The following is a 24,678-nucleotide window of genomic DNA, read 5'->3' on the forward strand; positions in this document are numbered from 1 at the left end:
AAAACTGATGAAAGTTACGAAATAACTAAAAACATGTTTACCATTTTTAACAAGAAATACGCATACATACAAGTGTACTAAGTTCCAAATGCACAATTAACGTAGTCTGACCTTGTAGACAACATTTTTAAAAAATCGACATTATCTACTTGTCCTTCATATATTTCACATGTAAATACATATTTGTCTCACAAAATAAAAAGTTTATGGATCTCAAATGGACAGTGTTACCAAATGTTGATATTTTGATATTGCATTTTTTGAGAAATCTTATTGGAAAAATACTTATCTTCGAGTACAATAATTATAAGTTTAGTAGTACTTCGCTCAAATTTTGTGCATCATTTATAAATTCTGGAGCTTTTTCCTGGCTGTTTACACATTGTATGACATCTGACGCCACCAAATATTGAACAGTCTTCCAAATGTCCCTAGAATGTTCCATCGTTTGCTTGTTTATTTTCTCAGGATGTATTAATTGAAAATAAACATGAAATACACTTGCATTATTATTTGTTCATATCTGCCATTCCACTATATTTACAATTATAATGCCTAGTACAAAAAATTATTCTCTGTGTACGAAAATATGGTCAGTCATCACTCATACATTATCAGTTTGGAATCACAACGAAAGAAAGACACAACAGAGTCTAATATGAAAAGATTCATGCGATCTTTCAAAGTCAAATGTATCATTGCAAAACCAACACTTGTAAGCCGATTTATGCACCAATTATAAATCAGCTTAGCTGATTACATAGATACATGTTTCTATGGCAGCAAAAAATTTTGTGGTGATATACATAGTCTAGTCAAATGCATGCTGTATGTGGGAAGTTTTAATATGATGAAATAACCAGAAAGTTGATTATTGAGAAACAGTGTATGAAGTCCTTTGATAAACCAACGCAAAGAACAGTTGGTAGCTGAGGTTAGCTGTTGAATTAACAAAACATATTGTATTTGGAAGCACTCACGAGTTCTTCTTTCCAGTGTATTAAACATGTTTACATACAGTACTATATTTAGGCAAATGCAAGATAACTAAAGGAATGTTGGAACCAAGTAAATGATGCACATATTTAATTCAAATACAATTTCTCCCAAACTATTATGTGTAAAACGAAATTTGTAAAAAATCTTATTACGCAGTTGGTTTATACCTACACTTGATACTAACATACTTGATACAACGGTTAATAATACTTATAACATCTTCACAATCTAGTTGTCTTAAAATATCGTTTTCAAGACTGGATGAAACCAAAATTTTTTGTGAAAATGCTCATCATAGTTGTTTGATGTCACTACGATGTCATGAGTTATTTAGGTATCTATCAGAGGTGACGAATATTAAGACATCTTGTATATTTACTGTAATATCTTGTTAAAAATAAAGCTACGAAAGAAAGTTTTCTCAAGTTTGAAAAGCTCAAGGTCCCATGTCTGGCAACAAGACTTAAAATACAGTGTCAGTGCTAGTTTCAATTAAATAAGGTATGAAAGAGATCAGCTTTCTACGAAATTGAACTCATGTGAAACTGCCAGAATTTCATTAACCACTTTTAAAGTTTCACCGATTTTACCATATGAAATGTCATGTACTTGATCATGAATTTGAAACAAGGGGCAATGGGATTTGAGAGGTGAATGCTGAATTAATTCATATCAGCAGCATAGAATCCAGCAAGAAGTGTAGACACTTGATGACATAGGAAACTGAGGTTGGTCCATCTTGTTAGCTAACATGGAGATGGCTAAGTGAATATTTCGATGGAGTTATGGATCTGGTTGGGAAATACTTTAACCAATAAGCAAAACTTAAATAACTATAATCTTTAATTCTCGTCTGAGCGAAAATGAGTAGGTTACTTCACCGAAAGTATGTCATCCTGATTATGAATTCCCTGGAGTGAAATGCATGACTAAGCATGAACACAAACAGAGCCAGAGCAGAGACTAAAAGTCCAGGCTCAGAGCCAGATCTACTCAGATATACCTCCTAGGAAGCCATATGAACTGTACTCTCTTCTGGAAACCACTGCCTCGACCTGTATGCTGTGTGGCAGGCTATGTCCCCCTTCCACATAGGTGCTTCTGGCCACCGCCCTGTAAGGCCTAGTGTTCTACCATACAGGGTCACCGCCATTGCATTGCTGCACCTCATGACTTCTCCACATGTGTTCAAGACCCTCACAGGTCCAAACAACATTTCGAGCCAACACCTAAGCCAATGTCCTTCCTGTGGAGTCTACTTGATGCTTTGGGTACTTCCTGGAAAACTTATTTGTTCTGACTTCTGTTCTGTTGGCCTTCAGGCGATGCATATTTTAAATATGCAACACCTCCCCTGTCCTCCCTCCTCAACCTTTGGGAAAAAATTGTAGTTGCTGTCCTCAGTGACAGCAAATTTTTATACAAGTTTTCCACATGTTTTATTCAATTAATTGGAAGCATTCATATTTGTTTTACAATAGCACTCAAAGGACCTACACAAACGCTTTACAGTTCTCCATAACAAAAATACATACAAATCAATCTTTTCGTGTAAGAGAACACATTTACATTTTTATATTTCACACTTTATATCATTGATACATTCTGATGCTTGAAGTAAAAAACGCCTTTCACATTACAATATGGAACATTTCATATTGGTACAATTTTCTTTTCTGCTAGGATAGTGATACATTTTTATTTTACTACTAAATTTAGAACTGCACTTCATAAATTAATGTGCACTTCATAACATAATTATAATTTTTACTCTCGTTTTCTCGCTTTCCTCCAGTGTTACCATTCTTCAGCGTTTGTCTATTTCTGATTTAACACTTTGATAAGCACCACCTCCAGAATTACACTGCATATGTCTATGAACAATCATCTCTTCCTACCTCAACATGTCCTTCTAGTAGGATGACATCTTAAGACATGTCTCTTCAGCACTGATTTATAACGGCGTTTTTATACATATTTTCCAACAACAATCAACACCAATTGTTTTCAAAAGAACCTTGAAACAGTCTTTGCAACATTTACAGTATTCACATAGACAATATATAGTTATTGTTATTACTGCAACAGAGCCCGCAAAACTCCAGAAAAAGAAATGATCTTACGAGAAGTTGCTGAAGGCATTTCTATCCTGATACTCAGTTCCACTTTGCAACTCATCCAGCTCGTGTTCTGCAGCTGTTAAGTCATCTAGCTCCCTAACTGTAGGTTGTATTTGCATTCTAACTTCACTTATATTTTTCTTCTCATTATTTATTATGCAGCTCAGGTTTGACACAATGTCAATACTGGGGATATTATATGTTTGGATTGAATCACCATTTGAGCTGTATATCCACTATACTTACATTAAAGTTACAACATCACTTGCCTTGGTGCATGATATTTGTGGGTCTTCCTTCATGACAGTTGATGGTAATGCCCTCGGCAACTGGGGCACCAAACAGCCGTTCATTATTAGTTAACGTTCTTCATAGACTTTTGCAAATACTGTTAGCTTCTGCATGGAATTCTTCGGAACGTCTCACACTGGTTGCAGCATATTCACCTCACATCTCCCATGTTAATACATGAACAAGAGTATAAGCACCTGCTTTGATATTTTGAGGCTTTGGTATACTGTTGTACACTGTAACTGCTCGTTACATAACTTCGCATAGTGCCGTTTCGCGTAATGAACTAGCCATAGCTCTTTCTCAGGGGAAATATACATAAATTAACGCATCGTTCCGTCCACATTTGACGGTAACGGTAATATTCTGAAGGGGTTAGTATTTTATTCATCTTCAGCAAGTGTATTTCGATTGATTGAAATAACCAGCAACCAACTGCAGAAGAGAAATTTTATTTTCTTGACCAATTTCAGGCACCTAGTGTCCTCCTGCAGAAGGTAATAATCCTCTCATTATTTGCGAGAGTCGAAAATAAGATGCATGCTCATTGTTGTAGTCATGTGGTTCATATCCCCTGTTCCTATGAACCAAATGACCACAGGAATATCGTATTTTTGACATTCACAAATTTCGCAATAAATGTAACCTTCTGGGGAAGGGTACTGGATGCCTGAATCTGCTACAAAAAATTAAATTTCTTTTGTGCAGCTGGTTGCTGGTTATTGCAATCTATAGAGGCAGTTCACATCGTTCTCTACTAGTGTGATATTTAACACGTAACTTATGATGTTTTCAGCAGTCAAAACATCAAGCTCAATAATTCTGACCAATTGGTAACGTGTCGGCCAGAAGGCCTTGAAGCCATCATTTATCAATTCTAGATACTTCACGAATTAAACTCGATTGGTCATATGCCGATCCAGAAAGCCTTTCTGAGCGTTGACAGTCGCTGATATTATCATAGTTTAATGAAAATGCCTGCAAGCTGTATGCACTGTTTGTTTACAGATGAAGATGACTCCTCTCTGCAACCTTTTGTCAATACAGTTCTCAAATTATACTAAGTGCCAGCTTAATTGTTTCATTTCTTGCGTTATAATCTCTTCATTTTTTACTATGTAGTTACTATTTGATTAAAACTAGTCAAGGTCGCTTTAACTATGGTCACTTGCTCCTTCAAGAGTCTGAGAAGCTATTTCTGTTCCTTAGGAGGGAAACAGCTATCTTCGCCTTAAAGAATATGGCATCATCTTTGTCTAGTGTTCTGAACAAAATCTTACTGACCTCACCCACAAAGTTTAAGGTCCCTCGCTTCTTTATACAGGATTCATGCCGTGCTAATTGTCCAATTATGCTCGGTTCCTTTTCAGTTTTTTGTGTTAAAGTGGCACATTTGTTCTCCACTTCGGCATTTTCCCGCATTCATGCCACACGACTTCAACAAGAAAAACTCCTTCAGCCAGTTGGCATGAACCGTAAGATAATTATTTCTTCTCAGACAGATTACTGCACTAGGCCCTTTCTTCATACTACTGTGTATGGAACTCCCTGCTGCATACCTAAATTAACGCGATCTTCCTTGTCATACACTCTCATCATACAACAGTACCTTTTTCCCACAAGAGAATTCCTTTGGATTCCATGTTCCATCATAGTATTTATTTTACATTGTGCATTCTGCTCTCTCACGCTTCAGTGCATTTCTCGCATGCGTTCCCATAGCTCTGCCATATAATCATCAAAATTATACCTGATTCCAGCTGAATCTTTTCGCAGTATCCCTGGAATGTTACATGTTCTTCCAAAGAACAACTCATCTGGCGTACATTTGTCTCACTATGCGAAATCATCATTCACAAATAATGCAAATGCTGCCCAACTGTTCCAATTCATTTGAGCTCTATTTACATAGAGCTGCAACATCTCCATTAATTTTCCATGCAACCTCTCTAACAGTTCTTTCATTTGAGGATTGTAGCTGGCTTTCTGAATCATGTCAAAATAACATTTCCACATCGTGATGTCTTTGTTTTTTCCAATAAATACGTGAATTAAAACTTGAAGTTTAAATTTCTTTTCCCTATTTCCAAATCCAACATCAACAATAGGGGCTTCTATGAAACAAAACTCAACCTACAAATGACCTCCGATAACTGACTTTAAGATTATGGTTACTGGTGACCCTTATGCCCCTTCCAATTTGTATCTAAAATTGTATTTTGCTGTATTCATTCTCTATTCCGATTTAATCCCTAGCAGAACCAAAATCATATTTGCTTATTGACCTTCATTGAACCTTATGATGACCTTGAATAGTGTATCATTTTATATGTAAAATTTGCCACTCATTTCACATCTTAAATCAAATATTAGGGTTCCCACTTTAAAAAATCCCTTTAACTCCAAATCTCCTTGAAAATCACTTTCAAGGTCATGGTCATTAGCAGCAGTACATGACCCGGTTTGCAACATACAACTTTTATGTAAGACATTTTGCTGTGTTCATCTCTATTTCCAGTTATTCCCTATTTTGGATTACAATGGTCCACACTGTATATATATATATATATATATATATATATATATATATATATATATATATATATATATGTGTGTGTGTGTGTGTGTGTGTGTGTGTGTGTGTGTGTGTGTGTGTGTGTGTGTGTGTGTGTGTGTGTGTGTGTGTGTGTCATTCTGTATGGTTTGTAAGTTTATTTCACTTTCTTTGAGAAACATACTTTGTTGCTTAAGTAACTTAACATATCATTTTGTACATAGTCTTACATTTTAGTTTGTCTTACACTGTAGCACTCATAAAATCATTTATGCATAAACTTAGTTTTGTATCCAAAATGTTTTGAGATTTTTTGAAAATATGTTTATTGTTGATGTCAGCTGTTTGGAAAATTTGCCACACACCCTTTATCAAGAACTTCTGTTATGAGGTTACATTGGCTATTGATAGTTCCTTAATTCTGACGCTGCATGGAGAGCCAATTGTGGTCAGAGCATACCCCTAGGATGCACAACACCAAATTCTGTTTACCAACAGCATGAGGAAGCACCCCAAATGACCACACAAATCAATTGTAAAGAAGGATATTGTCATGTGTGAGACATTTATATTTCTATTGTCTATTGTCAAACCACAATTTATGAAAGATGTTTATTGTTTATTAATAGGATTAAGTAGGAATAATTAATATTTGTCATGTTGGAAATAATTATGGTAGCAGGGAATATCTGCACCAAAGTATTGTTGGCAGGAGATACCACACATTGATATAATTTTAAAAAGGGCTGGAGAGACCGCTTATGGATACATTTTAAGAAAAGAGCGGGAAAGACCGTGCATTGATACATTTTGTAATGGTAGCAGGGACTGTCTGCACCAGAAAGCATTTTTGGCGACAGAGACCGCACTTTAGCGTTCGTAGGAAATCAGTAGTAAGCGAGATGTGGAGCGAGTCGGTAGCAGGTCTCAAGCAAGAGGTAGAGAGGAGCAGTCTGCCTGCCAGCCACCAGCAATGATTTACAAGAGATTAAATCCGGACGTACAGACACATCAGCTAACCATTATCATAAGATGAACTAATATTATTGAATTATTTTTTGAGAAACTCAAGACTATTTAAGGTATGTTTCCTTAATGCTAGTTGTAAGATTATTGTAAAAAGTTAGTCCCATTTGAACGTTTGTAAAATCATTTCATTCAGAATATAATTAATTTTTGCCAGCAATATTGCATTACTGATTATAATCCATCCAAAAAACCATCAATGTAAAACTTGAGAGGTGGCATGTGCCCCCTCTCATATTTCTATCTTACTCTGAGTAATTCGATTTTCCTCTCTGATTGCATGCGGTGAAAAGTTGCTATTCCTTCACACGTGGACTTCCCATGCAGCGTCTCTCGTCACCCGGGCGGTCCGGTACAGGCGAGTTCTGCTTAGCTTGAAAGTGGTTAAGCCGACAGGTGTGAGGGAGTCGAGTGGATGCTTTCCAGACGCTGACATTGCCATAAGAGCGGGAGCGACACGCCCAGATGGGCCGGAAGGGGCGGCTGGGCTAGAGATTCCGTTACTTCGCAGAAACTCAGTGAAAACCGTTTCTGGAGGGCTACCAGCGAGGCGTGGGAATGACTTGTGTTCCCAGGCTGTCTTGGCGGGCACATTCCCGCGTTTTCTACAAAATCCTAACTGTGATTGGCTTGCTCAGGGCATAGCTCCGTGACGTAGCAAAATCGGCGCAGAAATTGGTGCCAAGAATCTCCATTGGTGGAAAGGTAGTGCTTGGGCAATATAGTGGAATTTTCCGCCGGTTTTCGAGTTGCTGATTGGAACATTTAACCACAGCTACTGTCGTGGGGGCGGGAATGTTCTGTGTTCGGTTTGTACGGGTGCTCTTGTGTGAGTCGGCTCTCGCCTTTCGGTCAGAGTAGGTTACAAGACTGAGCTTTCGTTCCTCTGGACAGCCTGCCTTCTGTTGGCTGTCTAACGTACTTTCATTTAATTGTAACTGTTTGACGAAGTTGCTGAAGTTTCGACTTCAGTGTAACTTTCCGAGTACAGTTGGCAATTGAGCATTCCGCGTACAAGCGACCTATGTTGTCCGTCTTGAGTAGTTGAGTGTGTCGGAGTTACTGTGTGACTTCACTTGTTAAAATCACTAGCTGTACCGTCAGTGATTGTGTAGCGAGCCTTCTTCGTCTCCCTCAGAGGCGCATTTGTGTTGCTAGGAAGTCTTTAGCCTGGAACAACCAGATCAGGATAACTTGTTTTGAGCTATACTCGCGACACTATCATCACCACGACGAGGCATCGAAGCAACCAGCCATCGCCTACGGTATGCCAGATCGTGTCCTTGCAGTTAAGAAGACAGCTTGGTAATGTATGTCCGCAGATTAGGGCATTTTACTAGGTGATAACCAGGACTCAGCAGAGAGCGCCTGTTCGTCTTTTCTAACTTTGTTCTGTCTTGGGTGTTCATTGCCTGAGTTCTCCTTACTGTAGCAGCAATTAAAGTTGGGTTGGCTGGGTGTTTCTCTTGAGATTTGAGTTGCAAGGAATTGGGTCCACATACCACTTGGTCATAAATGTCACAATCTAGTTTATGGACAACTTCACCTTCACAGCATTTATTTGAGTATACAATTTGATGTATTGTAAATGTTTCATGTCTTTTGTTTATTATTTTGAGTTTAGTCATAATAAATCAAATTGTTATTTTGGACAGAACTTTAATTCTGTTAATCAGAACCCTTTCATTTCTCACTACCTTAATGAAACTTTCTTTTACCTAATTAATTTTTCCCAAGGGCATGCAGCTTTACTGTATGATTAAATGATGATGCCGTCCTCTTGGGTAAAATATTCGAGAGGTAAAATAGTCCCCCATTCGGATCTCCGGGCGGGGACTACTCAAGAGGATGCCGTTATCAGGAGAAAGAAAACTGGCGTTCTACGGATCGGAGCGTGGAATGTCAGATCCCTTAATCGGGCAGGTAGGTTAGAAAATTTAAAAAGGGAAATGGATAGGTTAAAGTTAGATATAGTGGGAATTAGTGAAGTTCGGTGGCAGGAGGAACAAGACTTCTGGTCAGGTGACTACAGGGTTATAAACACAAAGTCAAATAGGGGTAATGAAGGAGTAGCTTTAATAATGAATAGGAAAATAGGAATGCGGGTAAGCTACTACAAACAGCATAGTGAACGCATTATTGTGGCCAAGATAGATACGAAGGCCACACCTACTACAGTAGTACAAGTTTATATGCCAACTAGCTCTGCAGATGACGAAGAAATTGAAGAAATGTATGATGAAATAAAAGAAATTATTCAGGTAGTGAAGGGAGACGAAAATTTAATAGTCATGGGTGACTGGAATTCGGTAGTAGGAAAAGGGAGAAAGAACCATAGTAGGTGAATATGGATTGGGGCTAAGAAATGAAAGAGGTAGCCACCTGGTAGAATTTTGCACAGAGCACAACTTAATCACAGCTAACACTTGGTTTAAGAATCATGACAGAAGGTTGTATACATGGAAGAACCCTGGAGATACTAAAAGATATCAGATAGATTATATAATGGTAAGACAGAGATTTAGGAACCAGGTTTTAAATTGTAAGACATTTCCAGGGGCAGATGTGGACTCTGACCACAATCTATTGGTTATGACCTGTAGATTAAAACTGAAGAAACTGCAAAAAGGTGGCAATTTAAGGAGATGGGACCTGGATAAACTGAAAGAACCAGAGGTTGTACAGAGTTTCAGGGAGAGCATAAGGGAACAATTGACAGGAATGGGGGAAAGAAATACAGTAGAACAAGAATGGGTAGCTCTGAAGGATGAAGTAGTGAAGGCAGCAGAGGACCAAGTAGTTAAAAAGACGAGGGCTAGTAGAAATCTTTGGGTGACAGAAGAAATATTGAATTTAATTGATGAAAGGAGAAAATATAAAACTGCAGTAAATGAATAAAAGGAATACAAACGTCTCAAAAATGAGATCGACAGGGAGTGCAAAATGGCTAAGCAGGCATGGCTAGAGGACAAATGTAAGGATGTAGAGGCTTATCTCACTAGGGGTAAGATAAGTACTGCCTACAGGAAAATTAGAGAGACCTTTGGAGATAAGAGAACCACTTGTATGAACATCAAGAGCTCAGCAGGAAACCCAGTTCTAAGCAAAGAAGGGAAAGCAGAAAGGTGGAAGCAGTATACAGAGGGTCTATACAAGGGCGATGTACTTGAGGACAATATTATGGAAATGGAAGAGGATGTAGATGAAGATGAAATGGGAGATACGATACTGCGTGAAGAGTTTGACAGAGCACTGAAAGAACTGAGTCGAAACAAGGCCCCCGGAGTAGACAACATTTCATCGGAACTACTGACGGCCTTGGGAGAGCCAGTCCTGACAAAACTCTACCATCTAGTGAGCAAGATGTATGAAACAGGCGAAATACCCTCAGACTTCAAGAAGAATATAATAATTCCAATCCCAAAGAAAGCAAGAGCTGACAGATGTGAAAATTACCGAACTATCAGTTTAATAAGCCACAGCTGCAAAATACTAACACGAATTCTTTACAGACGAATGGAAAAACTAGTACAAGCCGACCTCGGGGAAGATCAGTTTGGATTCCGTAGAAATACTGGAACACGTGAGGCAATACTGATCTTACGACTTATCTTAGAAGAAAGATTAAGGAAAGGCAAACCTACGTTTCTCGCATTTGTAGACTTAGAGAAAGCTTTTGACAGTGTTGACTGGAATACCCTCTTTCAAATTCTAAAGGTGGCAGGGGTAAAATACAGGGAGCGAAAGGCTATTTACAATTTGTACAGAAAGCAGATGGCAGTTATAAGAGTCGAGGGACATGAAAGGGAAGCAGTGGTTGGGAAGGGAGTAAGACAGGGTTGTAGCCTCTCCCTCATGTTATTCAATCTGTATATTGAGCAAGCAGTAAAGGAAACAAAAGAAAAATTCGTCGTAGGTATTAAAATCTATGGAGAAGAAATAAAAAATTTGAGGTTCGCCGATGACATTGTAATTCTGTCAGAGACAGCAAAGGACTTGGAAGAGCAGTTGAACGGAATGGATGGTGTCTTCAAGGGAGGATATAAGATGAACATCAACAAAGGCAAAACGAGGATAATGGAATGTAGTGGAATTAAGTCGGGTGATGTTGAGGGTATTAGATTAGGAAATGAGACACTTAAAGTAGTAAAGGAGTTTTGCTAATTGGGGAGCAAAATAACTGATGATGGTCGAAGTAGAGAGGATATAAAATGTAGACTGGCAATGGCAAGGAAAGCGTTTCTGAAGAAGAGAAATTTGTTAACATCGAGTATAGATTTAAGTGTCAGGAAGTCATTTCTGAAAGTATTTGTATGGAGTGTAGCCATGTATGGAAGTGAAACATGGACAGTAAATAGTTTAGACAAGAAGAGAATAGAAGCTTTCGAAATGTGGTGCTACAGAAGAATGCTGAAGATTAGATGGGTAGATCACATAACTAATGAGGAAGTATTGAATAGGATTGGGGAGAAGAGAAGTTGGTAGGACATGTTCTGAGGCATCAAGGGATCACCAATTTAGTATTGGAGGGCAGCGTGGAGGGTAAAAATCGTAGGGGGAGACCAAGAGATGAATACACTAAGCAGATTCAGAAGGATGTAGGTTGCAGTAGGTACTGGGAGCGGAAGAAGCTTGCACAGGATAGAGTAGCATGGAGAGATGCATCAAACCAGTCTCAGGACTGAAGACCACAACAACAACAACAAGTAATTTCTAGCCAATTAGATTATTGCAGGTGCCAAACCCTTTTCTACTCCACTCGCAGGGTCGATTAGAGTCAGTTCGTGTTTCTTCTTAATCCATGTGCAACAGCAAAAGTCGGAGTTAGAAAAGGGGAGGCTTGGAGCATCTTTTCCATATGAAGATTCGAGAAGAATTTGGTGTTAAATACACTGCTAGCCCGGGCACCTTGCAAACTTTGCAAAATTTTATTGTTGTCAAGAAAAAGTTTAACTATAAATTATGTAACGTCAAATTAATTAAAGAATATTGTCAGCTTTGGTGATAAATACAGCCACTTATTATGACAGCCCACCAGCAGCTAATAAAGTATAGTAAAACAGAGTAAATATATTCATGTCACAGTTCGATGTAGCCGTCAGATGGCGATCCAGTAACAGTAAAAAAGGTAAGGAACAGTTTTGGTTTATTGCAGGTAACGACTAAGGGCCACGAGGACGACACATTCTATGTTTCGTCGGAATAATCAGAAAATCACTTTTAATAAGCAGCAATTAAATTTGTATGCAAAGATTGAGAAAGAGAATAAATTTCAAAGGGAAGATTTAATTTGTTATTATGAAGCAAGAGATAGAAATCCTAAGGCAAGGTTTCATAGGTTATTGTAGAAGAGAAAGTTGTGTAACAAAAGATATATAGAGGAGACGGGAAGGTTCCACTTCACGACATCCAATCAGTAAGACTCTTTAGCGAATCTACTGTGAAAATGAATATACTGAATGTAACAATCGTATGAATAAGCTAGTGTTAAGTGGCGCAACGCTTATACTATAGTGTATACCTTTAATTCACAGCCCATCGGCAATTCTGTTTGCTCTATTGATTCTGCGTTGAAAAGTGTTTGTTCAGGGTTGAATCCGCTTTGAGCAGTGATATATTTTGTTGCGTGTGCTAATTATAGACAATGTCCCAAATAATAATTACTCCTCAAAGTGATAAAAGTGTAGAAAATACTGATGAGAAATGCTTTTCAGGAATAGACAGAAATAATACATGTGAAAAACCCGATATTGAAACGTTAGGTGAACAGACATTCGAGAGTAGTAATAATGTGGAATCTTTTGATGAACAATCAACTTCAGAAATCCCAGCTGATGATGAGACATTAGTGCAAAATAATTTGTTTTTAAATACAACAGACGCTACACATCCACAATTTACGCATAGCAGACATAATAGTTTCAGTAACGAAACTACTACAATGCAATAAACAGTGTGACTCCATTACGTGCCGAAAGACATTTAAACAGTACACAGCTACACAATCTGCGTAGCAGATACCACAGTTTTATTGACGAAAATTCCGAAGCAACGGAAGAGGTGACACGATTACAATCATCAGAGGAAGTTCAAATGAACACAGATGTACAACCTTTAACAACGAATACAAATACACACAGAAGTCAATTCGAAACGGATCCAATAATGACATTTTTGCTACAAATGAGACAAGACATGAATCAGAACCTTAACAGAAGGGCACAAGAATCAGCAGACCTAAAAAACGAAATCAAGGTAGTCGCTGAAAAGTGTTCACAATCAAACCAAGAATTACATGCCAAGATTCAAGAAATATCAGATAAACAAGAAGCATTCGCGATTAGCATACGAGAAACAATGACAGAGAACTTTTATAAACAAAACGCTCACATTGATGAACGTTTCAACAGTCACACAGAAAACTGTTTGATACGTCACCGCAAAATGGTGCGATCGCAGGATAAAGAACGAAAAGAACTATTACAAACATTTACTAAACAGTGACAGGACGACAAAAAGAAAGTGTTTGCTCAGGGAGAAACTTATGTGGACAATCACATACACTCGATTTCGGAAGAAATCGAAACGGTTAATGAGACAAATATTCAAATACAAGAGAGGCTCATGGAAATCCAATCACACACAATTGAGGCGAAAATTTCTACAGACACTGAAATCCAGAATATTAGTGATAAATTAACAGAAGTTCTGACACTGACAAAATAGAACACATAGAAATCAATCAAGACTCAGAAAATTTGAAAGCACATTTTCAGAAAGTATCCAAAAGTAATCGTAAATTACGAAACGAATTGACAGAAAAGATCAACGAACTCACTACAAGAATAGACCTGTCAGACACTAACAATGACAGTAAATCAGATGGAACTACACCAGTCTCAGTTCAACAGATTTCTAATAGTAAAGATATGCAAATTATAAATGTGCAACAAACAATCGCAGACCTAGAATCATGTAATAATTTGTTACATCAGAAGATCAATTCTTTACAGCAAGGGATAGCTGACACACAAGAAACAACTGCAAACAATCAATTCCAACAGAACACACACCATTGTGACATGCCTCAGATGCACAATACATATAATGTCGGTAGACTTCAGAGAGTAAGCGATCTTAATCAGGCAGAAAAACACATGAATTCATATGCACAACATTACGAAAATAATTACACACAAAGACATAACAGTTTCGACCACAAGCATTTCCTTTCAGTGAGAAAGTTTAACACATTTAAAAACGACAGGACGCAAATACATCCACTGGACTGGATCCAACAATTCAATGCAGCACTCCCACCGTCATGGCCAGTTCAACATAAGCTAGAATTTATTATTAGTTTTCTTGAAGGGGAACCAGCGAGAAGAATGCGACCAATTGCTAGACAGTGTTTTTCAGTAGAAGGATTCCAGAAAGCATTTCTAGCAGCATATTGGTCAGATACCACAGAGTAGCATTAAAGATCGGCTAATTAGTCTGCCAAATTTAGAGAATTCTACTTTCCCAACAATCACACAATTTTTGGAGTATATGGTTGAAAAAAACCAATACCTCAATGAGCCATACAGTCAATCTTCATTAATACAGCTGTGTATTTCAAAACTCCCCAGAGCATTAAAAGTGTCATTATTAACAGGCCAGCAAAAGGACAGCGTGTACACATTTAGAGAAATCCTGCAAATTGCTAGAGGTACACCACGCAGATAATGTGTTTGTTAATAAGAACTTTTCACGACATAACGCAAACCAGACAAACAATGCTAATTTTGAGTAAACACGATTTGGCAATAACAATCGTAATAAACTCTTTCTCAGTGAAAATGAAAATTTTAATCGAGAATACACACAGGGATTTGATGAACAGCAGTATAATAAGAATGTACATTACAATTCAAGACAGCAACAAAGCCATCCAAATAACACGAAACATATACGACAGGAAATGCCGAACCAGACAAACTTTCACATGACTCAGCATCCAGAAAATGTAACAGTTGCAAGCCATTACACGGGTCAGGCGCAAAATACACAAAACGAACAAAGACAGCCTTTTCAGAGAAACACGCGTACCTCACCATATAACCACAGCTATAACGACAGAAAGAGAGAAAATGAACACCGACCGCAAAGGACACTCTACAATGACACTTTTCAAACAGTGCACAACAACCAAATCATCATATGAATGTACCAGACACAAGATTTCATCCGCCACCTACCGTTAGTAATCAAAACGGTATAACAGTACAGCTCATAGAAAACACACAACACTCCCTGACAGAAAATGAAATGTCAGAACATTTATGACTAGAAATAGCCTGTGATGAATCTCTAAATGACGCACTATTGATAAGGAAAGAGAAAAGATAACGATACAGAATGCCATTACATTCAACGACGTGCGAGACACATTGTTACACGAAAAAACCGATCATGCAGAAAACTATACGCCACCCAATAATTCAGATAAATTTAAAGTCGCAAAATACACTCCTGGAAATGTAAAAAAGAACACATTGACACCGGTGTGTCAGACCCACCATACTTGCTCCGGACACAGCGAGAGGGCTGTACAAGCAATGATCATACGCATGGCACAGCGGACACACCAGGAACCGCGGTGTTGGCCGTCGAATGGCGCTAGCTGCGCAGCATTTGTGCACCGCCGCCGTCAGTGTCAGCCAGTTTGCCGTGGCATACGGAGCTCCATCGCAGTCTTTAACACTGGTAGCATGCCGCGACAGCGTGGACGTGAACCGTATGTGCAGTTGACGGACTTTGAGCGAGGGCGTATAGTGGGCATGCGGGAGGCCGGGTGGACGTACCGCCGAATTGCTCAACACGTGGGGCGTGAGGTCTCCACAGTACATCGATGTTGTCGTCAGTGGTCGGCGGAAGGTGCACGTGCCCGTCGACCTGGGACCGGACCGCAGCGACGCACGGATGCACGCCAAGACCGTAGGATCCTACGCAGTGCCGTAGGGGACCGCACCGCCACTTCCCAGCAAATTAGGGACACTGTTGCTCCTGGGGTATCGGCGAGGACCATTTGAAACCGTTTCCATGAAGCTGGGCTACGGTCCCGCACACCGGTAGGCCGTCTTCCGCTCACTCCCCAACATCGTGCAGCCCGCCTCCAGTGGTGTCGCGACAGGCGTGAATGGAGGGACGAATGGAGACGTGTCGTCTTCAGCAATGAGAGTCGCTTCTGCCTTGGTGCCAATGATGGTCGTATGCGTGTTTGGCGCCGTGCAGGTGAGCGCCACAATCAGGACTGCATACGAACGAGGCACACAGGGCCAACACCCGGCATCATGGTGTGGGGAGCGATCTCCTACACTGGCCGTACACCACTGGTGATCGTCGAGGGGACACTGAATAGTGCATGGTACATCCAAACCATCATCGAACCCATCGTTCTACCATTCCTAGACCGGCAAGGGAACTTGCTGTTCCAACAGGACAATGCACGTCCGCATGTATCCCGTGCCACCCAACGTGCTCTAGAAGGTGTAAGTCAACTACCCTGGCCAGCAAGATCTCCGGATCTGTCCCCCATTGAGCATGTTTGGGACTGGATGAAGCGTCGTCTCACGCGGTCTGCACGTCCAGCACGAACGCTGGTCCAACTGAGGCGCCAGGTGGAAATGGCATGGCAAGCCGTTCCACAGGACTACATCCAGCATCTCTACGATCGTCTCCATGGGAGAATAGCAGCCTGCATTGCTGCGAAAGGTGGATATACATTGTACTAGTGCCGGCATTGTGCATGCTCTGTTGCCTGTGTCTATGTGCCTGTGGTTCTGTCAGTGTGATCATGTGATGTATCTGACCCCAGGAATGTGTCAATAAAGTTTCCCCTTCCTGGGAAATTAATTCACGGTGTTCTTATTTCAATTTCCAGGAGTGTATTTTAGCAATAATTGATTCACGCTCACCAATGTGCGTAATTAATGAAGACACATTTAACAGATGCAGTAGCAATAATGATTACCAAGTATTCCCGTTAAACAAAACTAAAGTTAAGTGAGCATTTCCAGCAAAAAGCATTGCAGTCAAAAGACAGACACAATTAACATTTGTTTTTGCAGGGCAAATTTTCCACAGCAATTGCTGGACAGTTCCACATTTAACAACTGATATAATATTAGTTGGACAGTGTCTTGAAAGGAGGATATAAGATGAACATCAACAAAAGCAAAACGAGGATAATGGAATGTAGTCGAATTAAGTTGGGTGATGCTGATGGAATTAGATTAGGAAATGAGACATTTAAAGTAGTAAAGGAGTTTTGCTATTTGGGGAGCAAAATAACTGATGATGGTCGAAGTAGAGAGGATATAAAATGTAGACTGGCAATGGCAAGGAAAGCGTTTCTGAAGAAGAGAAATTTGTTTACAACGAGTATAGATTTAAGTGTCAAGAAGTCGTTTCTGAAAGTATTTGTATGGAGTGTAGCCATGTATGGAAGTGAAACGTGGACGATAAATAGTTTTGAAAGAAGAGAATAGAAGCTTTCCAAATGTGGTGCTACAGAAGAATGCTGAAGATTAGATGGGTATACCACATAACTAATGATGAAGCATTGAATAGAATTGGGGAGAAGAGGAGTATGTGGCACAACTTGACAAAAAGAAGGGACCACAGACGTTAGAAGAGTTACTGCAAAAGTTTCATGGCACCTCTATATATACCACCCTCGATCTCAAATCTGGATTTTGGCAAATCCAGATGCATCCAAATTGCCGAAAGTACATGGCATTTCTTTGCTTTGGTGAATGTTGCCAATTTTGTAAACTTCCGTTTGGACTAACGATTTCGCCTGCAGGCTTTATATGAGGCATGAATACAATTCTCCCACAGGATCTTAGACACAAAATTACTACATATGTAGATGACATTCTAATCGCAGCAGAAAACTGGGAACAGCACAACCACACTCTTCAACAATTACTGAACACATTCGAGCAGAACGGTGTAACTATAAACCTCTGTAAATCTGAATTTGGAAAAGCCTCAATAAAATTTCTAAGTCATATCATTTCACAAACAGATATTGCACCAGACAAATTGCAAGCATTGAAAGATATTGACGTGCCAACAAATAAGAAGGAACTACGGAGCTTTTTAGGCCTTATTAATTATTTTAGAAAATTCATTCATTATGAAGCATTAGACACACCCTTGGTATACCATCTCATAAGTAAAAAAACAATTTACTCATGGAATGAAGACGTAGAAGGTGAATTCGAGAATTTGAAAGAAGCGTTACTAAGGGCACCTTTGTTATCACATCCTGACCCAACACAATACTTTTCCATTGCAACAGATTGTTCAACTACAGCACTAGGAATACATATATTCCAGGAAGTAGAGGAGGAAGGTAAGACAACCAAACATATTGCGTTTGCAAGCAGGATACTTTCTCCAGCACAGCACAATTATTCTATAACAGAATTAGAGACGCTATGCGTAGTATGGGCATTTAAGAGATTCTGTCACTATCTATATGGAAGACACACCACAGTATATACCGATCACCGAGCAATCCAGTTTTTATTATCAGCAAAACTTACGCATGATAGATTAAGCTGTTGGAAATTATATCTACAAGAGTTCGACTTTACTATTGTACACATTCCAGGTATGCAGAATATTGTTGCGGACGCACTATCAAGATCTATACACCATAAATGACTAGAGAAAGAAAATACCTTCAGCCACAAGAACCATAGTATTATGTATATCAAACAAGTAGCTTTCGAAAACTATATCAGCAGCATTACAGGACATAGAGACAGAACAGCAGAAAGATGAAACACTAAAAGAGATTGTAACGCTTTGGCGAGAAAAGAGCAACGCAAAAATCAGACATAATTACTCTATACATCAAAATATTCTGTTTATTCGCTCATACCCAGATGGCAATAATTGGCTTTTATGCATTCCAGAAGGGATCAGAAACAAATTGATATGGTATACGCACCTAAGCTATGCACATTATGGAGTTAGGAAATGCTTCCTAATTCTTCGACAAAATTGTCACTTCAACAATATAGAAAAGCACATTCGCAAAGTTATAGCATCGTACAAGATATGTCAGAAAGCTAAATCATCAACAGTATCACATATTCCACCACTGTATCCCATCATACCGGTTAAGTTAAGCCACATGGCTGCAGTAGATCTTTTTGGTCAAATCCCCAGGACAAGTTAAGGTTATAGTTATATTCTAGTAGCCATAGAACTGACATCCAAATTTGTAACATTTTCTCCACTACGGAAAGCAACAGCTAGATCAGTATCAAGAGCATTTGTAAGAGATTTTCTATCAATAGTAGGACATGTACAGAAGGTTATTTCAGATAACGATCCTCGGTTTAGATCAGACATAAGGGAAAGAATGTCAGAGAGTAAGAACATAACACCGATTTACATATCAAGATATCACAGTTCTTCTAACCTGTCAGAAAGAATAATGAAAGAGATCAGGAAACTACGTAGAATATATTGCCACAGAAAGCATACAACATGGGACGAATACATTTCACAGTTTCAGGAAGTAATAAATGCAATATCTATTGAGTCAACGATGCGCTCACCAACTGTAATACTGACGAATAAAGACCCAACGAATAAACTTACTGAAATGATTACTTTTCCAAAGAAGCGTAGACTTCGTCATTGTGAGATAATAGACATGGCACTAGCGAACATTAAACGAGCTGCAGATCATCGGAAGAGACAGCAGAAGCAGTTTCACATGCAACTGAAAACGACTTATTTAAATTAGTATTAACAGGACTGGCACAATTAAGCATGAAACAAATGGGCTCCACACAACTCACATAGAGACACAACTGGCCATTAAAATTGCCACACCACGAAGATGACATGCTACAGACGCGGAAATTTAACCGACAGGAAGAAGATGTGATATGCAAATGATTAGTTTTTCAGAGCATTTACACAAGGTTGGCGCCGGTGGCGACACCTACAACGCGCTGATATGAGGAAAGTTTCCAACCGATTTCTCATACACAAACAGCAGTTGACCGGAGTTACCTGGTGAAACGTTGTTGTGATGCCTCGTGTAAGGAGGAGAAATGCGTACCATCACGTTTCCGACTTTGATAAAGGTCGGATTCTATCCTATCGTGATTGCGGTTTATCGTATCGTGACATTGCTGCTCGCGTTGGTCGAGATCCAATAACTGTTAGCAGAATATGGAATCGGTGGGTTCAGGAGAATAATACAGAACGCCGTACTGGAGCCCAACAGCCTCGTATCACTAGCAGTCGAGATGACAGGCATCTTATCCACATGGCTGTAACGGATCGTGCAGCCACGTCTCGATCCCTGAGTCAACAGATGGGGACGTTTGCAAGACAACAACCATCTGCACGAACAGTTCGACGACGTTTGCAGCAGCATGGATTATCAGCTCGGAGACCATGGCTGCGGTTACCCTTGACGTTGCATCACAGACAGGAGCGCCTGTGATGGTGTACTCAACGACGAACCTGGGTGCACGAATGGCAAAACGTCATTTTTTCGGATGAATCCAGGTTCTGTTTACAGCATCATGATGGTCGAATCCGTGTTTGGCGACATCGCGGTGAACGCACATTGGAAGCGTGTATTTGTCATCGCCATACTGGCGTATCACCCGGCGTGATGGTATGGGGTACCATTGGTTACACGTCTTGGTCACCTCTTGTTCGCATTGACGGCACTTTCAACAGTGGACGTTACATTTCAGATGTGTTACGATCCGTGGCTCTACCTTCATTCGATCCCTGCGAAATCCTACATTTCAGCAGAATAATGCACGACCGCATGTTGCAGGTCCTGTACGGGCCTTACTGGATACAGAAAATGGTCGACTGGCATGAGCGATCCTCTAGCTATGAATGGAAAAATGGACACTATGAGAAAATGATTTATTTACTTTGAATATTAAAGTCACCCACTGACGTCTTAAAATGGATCATTAATAACTGGACAAAGAGTACAACTCAAAGTACACCCTTGCCACCGGTGGACAGGGAGAAAAAAATACAATTAAGCTATAAATTCACTGACATGGCCAGTAACTGTGTTAATACTTAATTAGATGTAGAAAGTACATGCAAACTAAGAACGAATGCTATAAGACTGCTGAAATACGTATTGACTGCATCAATCTGTTGACATGACTTTACGAACGTGTAGTCGGCTCCTGAAGGGAGCTAGTTAGATTCGTTTCTAAACTACTGCAATGGCTGCGACGATGTGCCATCTTACCAATCGGGCAGTGCATACATAAACAGGCCGGCGAGACTGGCGGCTGGAAGATGTGACTTCTGCTCTCCTTTTGTACTTACTGCTTAAGTGCAGATACCCATCCAGCGGCAGCAAGCCTCATGACATCAGACATCCCTCCTGTCCTAACCTGAAGTCTCTACTCTACCAAACTCTAACACAAAGCCATACTGTACGAAGCCTAACACGAAGTGTTTGCGCTGCAGCAACATGACAAGAAGTGTGTTCTCCAAGCACCGTCTGAAATTCGCCTGGTTTGCTGCCAGAACTTGAACTCGCCGCCAGTGAGTGCGGAGATTCCGAATTCCGTCGAATGAAAAATGCGTAAAAGCGTTAAACAATCTCCTACTCTTTTCTATCTCATTATACTTCAGCCAATCGCTCAGAGGTGGGCAACTAGAACCAGATTTCTCCCAATCCATGAAATGATTCTGAAATTGATACATGAAACAGTCTGCATGTAGACACAACGTGAAGACACAGGCTCTCCCGAAAAATACAGAATGACCCCATGAGAAGGCAGTATTCTGAATGTTTAAACTCCAAGGCATCATAACGAACATTGTCACGCCTTGAGAGAAACCACATCTGCATACAGATTCCTTATGTGGTTAAAAGGGCTTCTGCGAGGAATTTCATATTTCCTTTGAGTGAGAAATGTGTCTTGTCCAAACGTTCTGCAGTGTGTGCTGGGTAATCCCAAGGACAGCCCCGCCACCTGCGGGCGAGGGCGCTCCCATAGTTAAGAGGATCCTGATGTCGCACATCCAACGTGAGATATTTCAAGTCTACAAAACCTTCACCAGCTACAAAAGAATAGCAGCAGAACAAGCAGTGAAGTGAAAACAGCAACTGCCAATGCTAATCCAGATCTGGAATTACAGAGCAGTGTAATAAAGAGAATTCAAATATTTTAGTGGACTTTTCACAGAAAATTGGCCATGTTACACTGTATTCCAACTTTTTGTATCATGGCTGGTATCTCAAATGGTTCAAATGACTCCGAGCACTATGGGACTTAACTTCTGAGGTCATCAGTCCCCTTGAACTTAGAACTACTTAAACCTAACCTAAGGACATCACACACATCCATGCCTGAGTCAGGATTCGAACCTGCGACTGGAGCGGTGGCGCGGTTCCAGACTGTAGCGCCTAGAACCGCTCGGCCACCCCGGCCGGCGGTTGGTATCTCATAACCCTATTTTCACCATTTAACATTGAGCTAGGTTGGGTGACTTGTGTCTAGAGCCTGTCATGCAACTATGACTACACAAACTCGATCCCTTGTGTAGCCTTAATTTCACAAGAAGTGAGACGAATGTGATGTCATTCTAATGTGTACACACTGCATCAAAGAGGACAGTGTCCATGCTTTGATTTCGTGACGACAGCGATATCTCCTTGTTCGAGACCCTAAACTGCGACATATTCTATCAGATAAATTAAAGAAGCAATTCCTTATATCTTCAATTCATCCCAATTTCGAAAGCTCTGGCTGCCTTCTCTTTCCTTGAAAGTGAGAATATGCCAATTTTACGAAACGTATCTAACAATAAGCTGCCTCAACAGTAAATTAGTTATCAGCATTGTCATGAAAATGTAGCTCAGTCGGTATGTACTGCTTTTACACTGCTATTGGTATAGTACTCAAAACTACTGTGTTTCTAGTATTTTTTCTTTATGCGATAAATTCCAAGTGTTATGGCGATACATAATCCACATTAAATTCGATGAGCTAGTTCTAACATTAGAAAAAGTCGTAATATTAAAGAATGTATTTCGTAGATAAGTGTGATACGTGTCGAAAGAGTGTTGCAAGTTTTCAAGAACGCACATACTGAAGTGTCATATTTTTTTATGTGTTATACACCCAACGTCTGATAAAGAGTTAAACTGTATCCGATTTGCTAATAAAAATTCTATAATAAAATCACACCAGAAAATTTTCAGTAACACTTGATTACTCTGTAATAAGAGTTTAAAAGATGGGAGGTTTCAAAAAATTGAAGACTCCAGTCGAATAGGAAACTACTTCCAGATATGTAAAGCAGCGTGTTCCAAAAGCTATTAAAGAAGGATTCTACAAGAGGGTCTGTTTACAAATCCTTGTGAATCTCAATTTAGAATATTGCTGAAAGGTGTGGGGAACTCTGAGTTCTTGCCTCATATGGACCAGTCAGAACAGATCGAATGCTGTGTCATCCTCAGCCACTGGTGTCATTTGGATGCAATAGGGAGGAGCTAGGGGTCAGCAAGCTGCTCTCCTGTCCATTAATTGGCATTGTTGATCTTGGAGCTGTTTCTATTCAAGTAGTTGTTGTCTGTGTGGTCTCCATTCCAGTCCTCCCATCAAGGAAAAATACCTTGCCGTACCAGGAACAGAGCACAGGTCCTATGCATGGCAGTTATCAATACTTGATCGTTAGGATACGGAGGCAGACAAATATGTGAGACACATATCATATATTACTAACACGGTATACAAAGAAGGGTATCATGAATGGTGTCAAGTGTGTTTGAGTTGTGGAAGAGCATCAACAAAATGCTGAAAAACATTAATTAGCAGAGTCTTAAAGAGAAACGCCAGCGACAGCCTACTTACAAAGATTCAAGAATCAATATTAAGTGAAGAATTTACTAACATTCTCTAGCTCTGTATATATGGTTTTTTAGAGACCGCATTGACAAAAAAGTGCAAAATAGTATTGTACTTGAGATAATGTTACGCGACTCTGACAAATTGCGTGTTGGCTTCTGTCCTGGATTCTTCACCCGATTTTTGTTTGACGATTTTCTGCCGCCTCGCCAACAAGAGTGGCTGACATTGTCAAACCTTCTCCCTCCATTGCTGCTGGTGAACTGGAGCGGAGCTCACGGTCGTAGATTATATGCACCTGGCGCGCCAACGTCCAAGGGCTTTTCCATGGTCATTCCCGCTCTGGTCCATCCATTGCTAATTCCAAAAATCGTCCAATGCAGGACCGGAATCCAGGATCCGTTCACCTTGAGGCTTCATTCTTTCTTGTTGAAGCTATTGTCATGTTTATGTATCACTTCGCCGTGTGTTTGAGTCTGTGACACCTATCGCTCATCAGAACCCTTTCTAGGTGTTGCACCTCTCGTCGGAGGTGCTGTAACTCACATATTCTTCTTGCTCACAGTACGAGTGTGTTAATCACGACTCTTTTCTGGCTCGGATGATGATCTGACAGTATGTGCAGGTATCAGTTCGAGTGTGTCGGTTTTCGATACCCACTGCGTCCAAAGTTGCGTGGAGTTGTGTGGAGCCATGGTGAAGAACAGCTCAGTGACTTCCTGAGACACCTGAACAGTCTCCATGCCAAAATAAAATTTATCATGGA

This window comes from Schistocerca cancellata, chromosome 5 (genome assembly GCF_023864275.1).
Source record: "Schistocerca cancellata isolate TAMUIC-IGC-003103 chromosome 5, iqSchCanc2.1, whole genome shotgun sequence".
NCBI classification, from domain to species: Eukaryota; Metazoa; Arthropoda; class Insecta; order Orthoptera; family Acrididae; genus Schistocerca; species Schistocerca cancellata.